This window comes from Panthera uncia, chromosome A2 (genome assembly GCF_023721935.1).
Source record: "Panthera uncia isolate 11264 chromosome A2, Puncia_PCG_1.0, whole genome shotgun sequence".
Classification (NCBI taxonomy): Eukaryota; Metazoa; Chordata; class Mammalia; order Carnivora; family Felidae; genus Panthera; species Panthera uncia.
In genome coordinates, this window is record NC_064816.1 from 54,749,828 (window position 1) to 54,762,727 (window position 12,900).

Consider the following 12,900-nt stretch of genomic DNA (forward strand, 5'->3'; position numbering starts at 1 on the left):
TCTATAAAATATTTACTAATGCCTTATTCTCATACTTTAGTATTTGACTACTTTCTTCATATAATATTTTCTAGGTACAGGAATTTTTATCACCTCTTCCTATCATAAATTTATCAAACTGAAGTCAAAGTGGTAACTGTTAGTGCATCTAGAAAACAGTCCAACCAGGAAATACTGCTTTCTTACACTGTCTTACCATTAAGAAAGTAGTTATATTCCATATTTATAATTATATGCATAAATGTAGCATGTTTATATATTTATATCACTATAAAGAATGTAGATATGTATTTTTATATATGCAAAAGTAATGGTACTTACTGATTTTGAACACGTTTAAAATACTTCCCCCTAACGTATAAATTGTGACAAATAAAAGCTGCCTTGATGATTTTATCAGTATCCACCATAGGAAGAAAATCCAAGATGATATAAATATTTTTATTGAAAAATGAATAAAACATATGGGGTGCCTGCGTGGCTCAGTCAGTTGAGCGTCAGACTTCGGCTCAGGTCAGGATCTCACGGTCCGTGAGTTCGAGCGCTGCGTCAGGCTCTGTGCTGACAGCTTCGTGCCTGGAGTCCACTTCAGATTCTGTGTCTCCCTCTCTCTCTGACCCTTCCCCATTCATGCTCTGTCTCTCTCTGTCTCAAAAATAAATAAACATTAAATAAAAAATTTTTTTAATTAAAAAAATAAAAATGAATAAAACATATGCATGCAGCACCTGGGTGGGTCAGTCAGTTAAGTGTCCGACTCTTGATTTCAGCTCAGGTCATGATCTCATGGTTCATGGGATGGACCCCTGTGTCAGGCTCTGTGCTGAGGGCTGGGAACCTGCTTGAGATTCTCTCTCTCTCTCAAAATAAATAAATAAACATGGAAAAAATGTTAAAAACTGAATAAAACTTAATAATAACAATATTTCAAATGCACGTGGAATGTGAACTTGAATTATTCTGTAGGGACTTCAGTTAAAATGATTTTTAAGGCGTAAACCACCCCTGTGATTTGGAAATAAAAGTTTAAAAATAACTAGGATCTCAGTTTTAAAATCTCAACATCAAGGGGCACCTGGGTGCCTCAGTTGGTTAATCCTCCGACATGGGCTCAGGGTATGAGCTCATGGTTCGTGAGTTCGAGCCCTGCATTGGGGTCTGTGCTGACAGCTGAGAGCCTGGAGCCTGCTTCAGATTCTGTGTCTTCCTCTCTTTACCCCTCCCCCACTCACACTCTGTCTCTGTCTTTCTCACTCTCTTAAATAAAAAAAAAAACAAAACATTGGGGAGCCTGGGTGGCTCAGTCAGTTAAGTGTCTGACTTCAGCTCAGGTCATGATCTTGAAGTTCTTGAGTTCAAGCCCCACATCGGGCTCTGTGCTGACAGCTCAGAGCCTGGAGCTGCTTCGGAATCTGTCTCTCCCTCTCTCTCTCTGCCCCTCTTCCTCTCTCTCTTTTTCTCCCTCTTTCTCAAAAATAAATAAACATTAAAAAAAAATTAAAATCTTAACATCAAGCATGGGTATATTTGAAGTATCATGAAGATATGCTATATAACTGGGTTCTTTTTTTCCAAGTAGCAGGACAGACAATTTTCTGAAAAAAATAACTCAGAAATCACATCTTCCAACATCTTCCAGGAGGCAATATGCCCAGAAAATTTTCAGTGACCTGCTGACAGTCACAGAACCAGGACAACAACCCTTTCCCCAAATCCAATAGGCTCTAATAAGAAAGTGTTTAAGGAGGTGAGAAAACATATAACAAAGCAGAAATATGCTGGTATAGGGAGATCTAATAGTTTTGCTCATTATCTCCATAGAGTGGGATCTAGTAGGATTAAGGAGAAAGGTAATCACTACAGAATTAAAATACTGACACCAAAAAGAAAAGAAAGCCTCAGGGGAGGCACTGGAATAGCCCAGAAGCAGGCAGTTTACACAGAAGTGATTTCCTAATCCCCGAGGAATACTGACTGCGACAGGCCAGGCGGGAAAGTGCTTGCTCATTCTGAAGGCTTGCTCAAACCCCTCCAGTGGCCCTTGTACATTACTGGTGGGAATGTAAAACGGTGTGGCCACAGTGGAAAATAGTTTGATGGCTCCTCAAAAAGTCAGACTTAGGGGCGCCTGGGTGGCTCAGCCGGTTAAGCGCCCGACTTCGGCTCAGGTCATGATCTCACGCCTTGTGGATTCAAGCCCCGAGTCCGGCTCTGTGCTGACAGCTCAGAGCCTGGGGCCTGCTTCTGACTCTGTGTCTCCCTCTCTCTCAAAAATAAATAAACATTAAAAAAAAATTTTTTTAAAGGTCAAAAAATAAATAAATAAATAAAAATTTTAAAAAAGGTCAGACATAGAATTACCATATGACTCAGCAATTCCACTCCTAGGGGTAGAACCAAAAGATTTGAAAACAGGGACTCAAACAGATACTGGTATGCCAGTGTATATTGAAGCATTATTCACCACAATAGCCGCGAGGTGAAAACAAAGCCAAGTGTCCATCAATAGATGAATGGATAAAAAAAAGATGTGATATATACATTCAATAGAATCTTATTCTGCCATAAAAAGGAGTGAAAACAGAAAATAACAAGTGTTGGCGAGGATGTGGAGGAAGTGGAATCCTCATTCTTTGCTGGTGGGAATGAAAAATGGTGCAGTTGCTATGGAAAAATAGTTTGAGTTCCTCAAAACATTAAAAATAAAATTACTATATGATCCAACAGTTCCTCTCCTGGCTAAATACCCCAAAAGACCTAAAAGCAAAGAGTTGAACAGAGACTTGTACACCAGTGTTCACAGCAGCATTAGTCCCAATAGCTAAAAGGTAGAAACAACCCAAATGTCCAACAATGCATAAATGCATAAACACATATTCAGGCTCAAAAAAATATGAAATTCTGGAGTGCCTGGTTGGCTCAGTCCCTAGAGCATGCAACTCTTGATCTCGGAGTTGCGAGCCCGAGCCCCATGTTGGGTGGAGAGATTATTTAACAATATATATATTTTAGAAAGTCTTTTAAAAATAATGAAATTCTGACATATGCTAAACATGGGCGAGCCATGAAAATATGATGCTGAGTTAAATAAGCCAGTCACACAAGGCCAAATATTGTACAAATCCATTTATTTGACATGTCTAGAATAGTCAATTTCCTAGAGATGGAAAATAGGATAGTGGCTTCCAGGGGCTGGAGGAGAGGGAATGGTAGTTAGTGTTTCATGGCAACAGAGTTTCAGTTTGGGAAGATGAAAACATTCTGGAGATGGATGGTGGTGATGGCTGCACAACAGTGTGAATGTATTAATGTCACTCAGCTATCCATTTAAAAATGGTCACACGGGTAATTTAAAAAAAAATAAGACTAGCCTGGATTTTTTAAAGTTTATTTATTTTGAGAGAGACAAGAGACAGCACGAGTGGGGGAGGAGCAGAGGGAGAGGGAGAGAGAGCGAATCCCACGCAGGCTCCACACTGCCAGCACACAGCCTGATGCAGGGCTTGAACCCACGAAGCTGTGGGATTGTGACCTGAGCCAGACCAAGTCGGACACTTAACTGACTGAACCACCCGGGCGCCCCTAAACTGGTAAATTTTATGTTACATATATTTTATCAAAATAAGGTAAAAGCAAATGAAAACATGACATATTTAGGACCCCCTCCCCCACAAAAGGGGAGTGAACTTCTGATATATTCTACAACACGGATGGATCTTTAAGACGTTTCTAAGTGAAACAAGCTGGATGCAAAAAGACAAGTACTGTATGATTCCACTTAAATGAAATAGCTAGAAGAGGCAAATTCATAGAGGCAGAAAGTAGATTAGAGGTTACCAAGGGCTGGGAGCAGAGGGGAAAGCGGGGAGTTGTTGCTTAAGTACAGAGTTCAGAGTTTCTCTTTTGGGTGATGGAAAGTTGTGGAAATAGGTAGTGGCGATGGTTGCACAACACTGTAATTAGTGCCACTGAAGTGTATACTTAAAAATAGTGGAAATGGCCACTTTTATATATTTTTCCCCAACAAAACAAAGAAACAAAAAAACAAACCAAAAAACCCTTCAGTGGCTCCACAGTCTTGCAGAACTCAAAATCCACTACAGCTGGCAGGGAGGACCCTCCATGCTGCCTTTCCAGACTTTTCCAGCAGTTTTTCTTCTACCTCTTCTAGGCTGCTCATGGCCTGCGCCCAAATCCTACTGGCCCAGCTCCACGAGGCCTTCTCCAATTCCTGGGTCTGAGAGTCTGGTTCCCTCCTGTGAGTAACCGGGCTCTCCTACACCACCCACCACCCCACCCTGACCCCTCCTAGGCCTCAGCTCTGAGTCATCTGGGCTCACATAGGACTGTCTGCTCAGCAGTTGTATGGACCAACAGAAAAAGTGGTTCAAGCAGTCAGGGGCTGGCCAAGGTCGCGCCTCAGGAAGCAGTGTGCTCAAGCAGAAAGGCCACTGGAACATGCCGTCCGGAAGACAGATGTTCCAGGTACATCTCTGCCACCACCTGAAGACAGTCCCCTCTCTGGATCTGCTTTCTCTTCTGTAAAATGAGAGGGCTGGACTGGGATCTCCAAGAATGCTTCTAATTCCAACGTTTGGGGACCAAATTGGGTACACAGTACAAGATAGAAAAAAACCTTCTTTCCTAAAATTTTCAATTGATGATTCTATCCTCATTGGAGCATCTGGGGCAGTCTCTAAAGGTTTCTTGAGAGACAAATGAAAACACACACACACAAACTAGAGAGTTATGGGGCTGACTTATCCAATAGTTTTAATGTTCATAATGGTATTAGAATTTTCACAAAAGAAATTATCCAAAGGAGATAAAGTTATTCTCTCTATGCTTAGCCCACAAACATAAGCCTAAGATGTTGAGCAGAACCTGGATATAAGCAATGAGAGTTTAGGGATATAAGCAATGAGTGGCTTAGTCAGTTGAGCATCCAACTCTTTATTTGGGCTCAGGTCATGATCCCAAAATTGCGGGATCAAGCCCTGCGTTGGGATTCTCTCTGTGCGTCTCTCTGCCCTTCTCCCCCACTTGCTCTCTCTCTCTCTCTCTCTCTCTCAAATAAAAAATAAAAAACAAAGATTTAAAGCAATGAATAGTAATGTAGAAGTAAAAGGAGGCAGTGAAACAGGTGTGGCAGTGGAATACTGTGCAGCACTGGACAAGGAACTAAGCATGACTCCCTGCCAACACACGGATGAGTCTCAGATTCATATGCTGTAGGACTCCCCCTTATGAAATGTTTGGAAGTAAGTGAAACTAACTGATGGTGATTCTCGTGATTCCACTGCATTTCAGCTCCAGTTAACACTCTGGTATTTAAAATAAAATATGTACCAGTTGGGAAAAATATTTAAGATATTTTAACTCATCATTTTCACTTTTGGAAATTTATCTTAATGAAATAAATGTTCAATGATGTGCACAAATATTTATTTATTAAAAAACTGTTTTAATGTTTATTTAATTTGGGGGGGGTGGTAAGGGACAGACAGAGAGGGAGACACAGAATCTGAAGCAGGCTGCAGACTGCAGGCTGCAGGCTCTTAGCTGTCAGCACAGAGCCTGACACGGGGCTCAAACTCATGAACCGTGAGATCATGACCTGAGCCTAAGTTGGATGCTTAACAACTGGGCCACCCAGGCGCCCCAATATGCACAAATATTTAGTTGCAAGAATGTTCACTGAAGGACTGTTGTTATGGACTGAATGTTTGGGTCTCTCCCAAATTCATATGCTGAAACCCTAATCCCCAGGGTGATCGTGTTTGGAGGTGAGGCCTTTAGGAGGTAAATAGCTCAGGAGGGTGGAGCTCTCACAAACAGGATCAGTGCCCTTATAAGGGGCTAGAGAGCTAGCTTGCTCCTTTTCTACCATGTGAGGACAAAATGAGCAGACAGCTATATGCAAACTAGGAAGCAGGCTCTCATCAGACACCAGGTCTGCCAGCACCTTGATCTTGGGCTTTCCAGCCTCCAGAACTGTAAGAAGCAAATGCTTGTTGTTTAAGCCCCCCAGTCTATGATGATTTGTTACAGCAGACAAATGGACTAAGATAATTGCTTATCATACTGAAAAAGAAGGAATAACTTACATGTCTAAAGATAAGGAATTTTTTTTTTAAGTTTATTTTTTTGAGAGAGAGAGAGAGAGCATGTGCATGAAGGTGGGGGTGGGGCAGAGAGAGAATCCCAAGCAGGCTCTGCACTGACAGTGTGAGGCTCGAACCCCCAAACAGTGAGATAATGACCTGAGCCAAAACCAAGAGTCAGATGCTTAACTGACTGAGCCACCCAGGTGCCCCAGGAATGGTTATATATACATATATATTATATGATAACATATGTATAAATAAACATGTGCCAGTATACATACACCAGTATATCAATATATGTGCCAGATATATATCATATGTATATATAATAGGTAATATAAATAACATGTAAATATATTTATATTCTACAAATATATATTTATTTAACATATGTCAGTGTATCAATGCTATATAGTCATTTAAAATATTGGAGAGGCGCCTGAGTGGTTCAGTCGGTTGAGTGTCCGACTTCGGCTCAGGTCATGATCTCACAGCTCATAAGTTCGAGCCCCAAATCGGGCTCTGTGCTGACAGCTTAGAACCTGGAGCCTGCTTCAGATTCTGTGTCTCCCTCTCTCTCTCTCTACCCCTCCCCAACTCGTGCCATGTCTTTCTCTGTCCCTCAAAAATAAATAAACATTAAAATTTTTTTTTTAGGGGCACCGAGGTGGCTCAGTCAGTTGAGCGTCCCGCTTCAGCTCAAGTCATGATCTCACAGCTTGTGAGTTCGAGCCCCATGTCGGGCTCTGTGCTGACAGCTCGGAACCTGGAGCCTGCTTCGGATTCTGTGTCTCCCTCTCTCTCTGCCCCTTCCCCACTCGCATTCTGTCTCCGTCTCTCTCTGAAAAATAAATAAACATTAAAAAAATTAATAAAAATAAATTTTTTTTAAATACTGGAGAAGAGTATTTAATCACTTAATAATAGTAACTAACATACGCTGGGCCCTAATTAAGTATTCCACATGTATTATCTTATTCAATCCTCACAATATAACTCCCTGTGATAAAATACTAGTATTTTTTAATTTTATAGCCGAGAGCACTGAAGCATGGGGGTTAAGTAACTTGTTCAAGACCACCTAGTTAGTAAGTGGCAAGCCCAGACACACATCCATTAATTTAAGTGAAAAATAAGGTATGCAACTGTATGTATAGTATTATTTCATTTTTATTGCTGTAGGTTTTGTTTTCATTTTTTCAAAATGTGTCTATACAGATATATAAAACATAGCAACATATACAACACACACATAACCTCAACAAAATGTCATCACTGGTGGGATTATGAGAAATTACAATTTTCTTCATTTTTGTTTATATATGTTGAGTGGGTGTGCCTATGACTCAAAGTCCTAGTTCTGGGCACAGTATCTTATCAATTACCAACACATGCGACCTGCCCTATCCTAGGGAGGGTAAACACATCATACTGGTATTGACATATTGGGGTTGCCTATTTGCATATTCATAAGACCTACAGGAGAGGCAAATGTGCACCAGTCGTACCTGGAAACAACATGCTAGGGTTTGCTCATTTGCACATAGCCCAGCAGATCACACTATAGGAGGCAATGGGCAATGATTCCCCATCAATCAATTGGGAAATTGGGAAATCAATCTCAGAAATCCACTCCCCACTCCAAAGTTCAAAAACCTGAGCTGGCAGGACTTGTCATGTGTTGCACTGCAGCAGGGTGGCATGCTGTTCTCCCACCTTCCAACTCTTGAAGGTGGAGTGAGTCTCTGGCTGAAAGCTCTGGTCCCCCCTCTGATGAGGAAGCCTTTGTCCTGGATCCCACCCACAGTGAGCAAGTGTCTAGCAGCTGTGAGGAGGGGGTGTCCCTAACATGACATCCACCTATAAGTTAAGAAACTCGTCTGGGTGTGCTGTTGCCTAACAGGGAGCTGGGGTAGATTACATACTCTTATATTGGACAATCTTCTGTTATGTTTAAAAATTTTATAATAAATATAAGTAATTTTAAAAGACTGCCTAAGCTTCCTCTTCATTCTATCAAAGCCAGGCGGACTCGATTCATTAAGCAGCTTTGACAACGTCTGTCTTCTGAAGTTTCTTTAATGAACGGGTGAAATTTTTTGCTATGAGTGTTTTTTAATAAAAGTAATTTACACGAAATTTTGAAAATTAAAAAAAAATATTTTGGAAGCATTTCATTCATTTAAGTATTGGGAGCTGATCCTGTGCCAGACATAAGGGGGAAGAATGAGACAAGATTTTAAGCCATGAGTTTACAGAATGCACACGGAAACCCATTTTCCTCCACTCCACTCCTCCACCATCACCAACAAGGAAGACTCTAGATTCTCTGTGTCTTGTGCCTTTGGGGTGTGCTTCCTGGCAGATTCACCCCCTAAGCCACTTTCACAAAGTCTTATGGCTGTTCCAGGCCTGTGTGAGTGCTAACCTGTTTCTCTGGGCTAACCTGTTATGTTCTTACAGCCATTAACAGTTCACATTTATTGAATGTTTATTGTGTGCAAAGCATTTTACGTCCCTTAACTCTTACTCTCCCCGACAACACAATGAGATAGGTACTCTCACCTTAAAGCTGAAAACAATGGCTGCCTAGAGAGGGCATAGTGAGGACACTCACTCTTCAGGATTTGAACTCAGGCACACCAGCCCCAGAGCCTGCATACACCCTTAGTCACTTATTTTGCTTTGTCATATCCACCCCGATGCCCACGCCCCACCTGTCTGGCTTGTCAAGTTCTGAAGGGGGAAATCAACCCAGGGTGTTCTTGAATAGCAGCAGACACTACAGCGGCCAAGACTTATTGTTTCAAAGTACAATTTCTCTCTGGAATCCAAATTTTTCCTTGACTTTTGTCCCAGTTGTCTCTGCTGGACCCTGACTCTGTCATCAGCCTGCACACGATTTAAGCCCCTCTATGGGCTCCATGCTAACCATAGGATGAAGTCTAGTCTCCTGCGTGGCAAGCAAGTTTCTGGGTGACCCAGCCCCAGCCAACCTTAGCAGCTCCACCCTCCCCTCACACGGATCCCACCACGTGGGCCCCTGACCATGCTCAGCCTGCGAAGGTACTTGCTCCCCTTCTGATAGACCCCAAGTGGGCAGAGGAGCCAGGGTCGCTCAGGGAGACTGACATAAATGACAGACTAAAATACAGTGTAGTGAATGGCAAGACCATCCCGAGAAAGAGAAGGCATTCACTGGGCTGAGAAAAGCAGAAAGGGAATCCTAGTGTAAAAAGATGTAAAAGGGCTTTTGTAAACCGTGATGGGCTCTGTGCTGTACAAATGTTACTTTATTCACAGATAGAGCGTGAAGACCAGGCTTTGGAGTCAGATTCAGGGTTGCGATCCAATCCTGGCTGTACCCACTTGGCTCTGAGCTTGTTTACTTGGCGGTAAAAAGGAGATGGGGGTGGGAGAGATAGTACAGTCAAACGAGATCTGGGAAAGCCTAGAGCAAGTAGCATTAAGTGTCTCTTTCTTTTCCACCACAAACCAGACAGCAGTGAGCTCCAGGCACTTTTGGGGTTGATGTGTCGTCCCTTGAACCTGTAAGTCTCTTATTAGCCCTGTTTTACACTCAACTATGAAATCATTAATGATTGGGGCACCTGGGTGGCTCAGTCGGTTGAGGGTCCGACTTCAGCTCAGGTCATAATCTCCAGGCTCTTGGGTTAGAGCCCCATGTCCTCCCCCACTGCCCCTCCCCCACTCACACTCTGTCTCTCTCTCCCTCAAAAATAAACATTACAAAAAACTTAATGAAAGCATTAATGATGTTGTGCTGGCTTTTCTTGAGATTACTGATATATTTTTAAAATTACATGATAAGGGGCACCTGGGAGGCTCAGTCAGTTAGGTGTCAGACTCTTGATTTCTGCTCAGGTCACAATATTACAGTTTTAAAATCAAGCCCCAGTAGGGCTCTGTGCTGGGTGTGGAGGCTGCTTAAAATTCTCTCCCTCTCCCTCTGCCTCTACCTGGGTGCCTGGGTGACTCAGTCGATTGAGCCTCCAAATCTTGATTTCAGCTCAGGTCATGATCTCATGGTTCAGTTCATGAGATTGAGCCCCACGTCGGGCTCTGCGCTGACAGCAAGGATCCTGCTTGGGGATTCTCTCTCTCTCTGCCCCTCTCCAGCTCATGCTCTCTTTCTCTCTCTCTCTCAAAATAAATAAGCATTAAAAAAAAAAATAAATGTACATGGCATATTCAAAACCTAGGGTTATTCCTGAGAAATTATTGAAACTAATTAATTGAATAAGTAGAAAAGGGCATGAGCACAAAGATGTTTCAATAAAAACTGAAAAACTGGGGTGCCTCACTGACTCAGTCAGAAGAGCATGCAACTCTTGATCTTGGGGTTGTGAGTTTGAGCCCCACGTTAGGTGTAGAGATTACTTAAAAAAATAAATTAAAAAATGAAAAATCAAAACAACTTATGTATCCAAGAGAAGAATAAGTTTAATTAATTTATGGATCATCCCTGGCTGGGATATTATGCAGCCACCAACAATTATAATTGTGAGGGCTGTAACAAATGAGAAATACTTACATCTTGAGTGAAGAAAAAGAACACAAAAGCATATATGCATTATGCTCATCAGGGAATCCCGAAGCTATAAAAACAAAGATATTCATATTTGGCCACTTAAAATATTTTAAGTTTTACGACAAAAAACACTATTGAAAAGTCAGAGGACAATGAACACAGTGGGAAAAAACTGTAATATGTACAACAAAGGTTGACATCCTTAGTAAACAGTAAGTTTACTTAGTAAAATTAAAATCCAAAAGAAAAATGGGTAAATGATACATACGGACAATTTATAAGAAGAAATCCCAGAAACACAAGCTCTACAGTTAGGGCAATGCAAATTCAGGCAACAATGAGGTACTAACATTCCTTTGTGAGACTGGCAAAACCCAGAAAGCATGAAGAACATCCAGTCCTTGTAAAAATTAGGGAAAAAGACATTCTTGCTTATTGCTGGTAGAAGCGTGACCTACGATAACCTTTTTTTTGGGAAAATAATGAGGTATTCTCAAAATTCTACTCAGCAATGGGGCGCCTGGGTGGCTCCATCGGTTAAGCATCGACTTCAGCTCAGGTCATGATCTCACGGTTCGTGGGTTCGAGCCCTACATTAGGCTCTGTGCTGTCAGCTTGGAGCCTGCTTTGGATACTGTGCCTCCCTCTCTCTCTGCCCTTTCCCCGCTCGTACTCTCTCTCTCTCTCAAAAATAAATAAAACACTAAAAAAAAAATTAAAATTCTACTCAGCAGCAAAAAAGGAGGAACTACTGATATGAACAAGATGGACGAATCTCAAAAGCACTGTGAGTGCCAAGTAAAAAAAGCCAGACGTAAGTGTCCATGCATCGATGATGTCATTTATATGGAATCCCAGGAAACTGAAACCTATATGGGCAGTGGGAGCAGGGCTCTTCAGTGAAGGAGCAGAAGGGGCCCTGTGGGGTGATGGAAAGTTTCGTACCTGGATTGTGTCGGTAGTTACCTTGTTGAATACATTTGTCAAAACTCATTGAATGAGACACTTAAAATGGGAGCATTGTACTGTATGTATGTTATATCTCAATAGAGTTGGTTTCTTGTGATTTTTTTTTTTAAGTTTCATTTATTTAAGTAATCTTTAACACCCAATGTGTGTCTGGAACTCACAACCCCGAGGTCAAGAGTTGCATGCTCTTCTGAGCTAGCCAGGCACCCCAATGCCTGTTTCAAAGTTAAGAATACAAATATATGTGTTTGTTGATCTTGTAAATCCCATTTCAGAAAATCAGGCCAGCAGAAATAAAAGTACGGAAGAATACATATGGAAGAATATATGTAAATGGTGTTTTATTACAGCACTGTTTTTAGAGGCAAAAAACTGGAAATGATAGGAATATTTATCATTAGGAAAATAGCTGAATACATTAAGGTAGGTCCTTCCTGTAGAATATTATGAACCCATTTAAAAGAATAAGTTAAATTGGAAGGGCACCTGGCTGGCTCAGTTGGTGAAGCATGCAACTCTTGACCTCGGGGTTGTGGACTCGAGCCCCACATTGGGTGTAGAAATTACTTAAAAATTAAATCTTTAAAAATAAACAGGAGCACCTGAGTGGCTCAGTCAGTTAAGCGTCTGACTTCGGCTCAGGTCATGATTTCACGGTTTGTGAGTTTGAGCCCCCCGTCGGGCTCTGGGCTGACAGCGCAGACCCTATTTGGGATTCTCTCCCTCTCTGTCTCTCTCTGTCCTCCCCCCACTTGTGCACATGCTCTCTCTCTCTCTCAAAATAAATAAATAAATAAACTTTAAAAAAGAGAAAAAATAATAAAAGTAAATAAAAGAGTAAGTTAAATTGGTATCTATTGATCTGGAGAAACAGGCATGCCATGATTTAAAAAAAAAAAACTGATTTGTCAAGAAATGTGCATAATATCATGTTCTGTTAAAAAAAAGAAGTATATATTGTATATATTGTTTATATCTGAAAGATAGAAAAATATGCATTGAGCACTTCAGGCTGTTAGTATTTATTACTTCAGGGGATGAAATTAGAGTAGGGTGTAGAGCAGACATAATTTTTCTTTCACAAAATTCTATATTATTTCCCTTGTAATAAATGAGTATGAATTGTCTTTGTAATTCTTTCAAGTCTTTTTTTTTTTAATTATTTATTTATTTTTATTTTTGAGAGAGAGAGAGACAGAGTGTGAGCGGTGGTGGGGAGGGGCAGAGAGAGGGGGAGAAACAGAATCAGAAGCAGACCCAGGTTCTGAGCTG

The 12,900-nt window shown here is 41.3% G+C and overlaps 1 long non-coding RNA gene across 1 annotated transcript in view; it reads right to left on the minus strand.

The window, feature by feature from the left end:
* Positions 1 to 209: 209 nt before the first annotated feature.
* The window catches only part of LOC125929687 (uncharacterized), a 37,192-nt gene continuing 24,501 nt past the window's right edge, over positions 210 to 12,900 (minus strand). The window contains exon 3 of the long non-coding RNA XR_007459937.1: positions 210 to 645. This is a non-coding gene — a long non-coding RNA (uncharacterized LOC125929687). The remainder of the gene's footprint in view (positions 646 to 12,900) is intronic.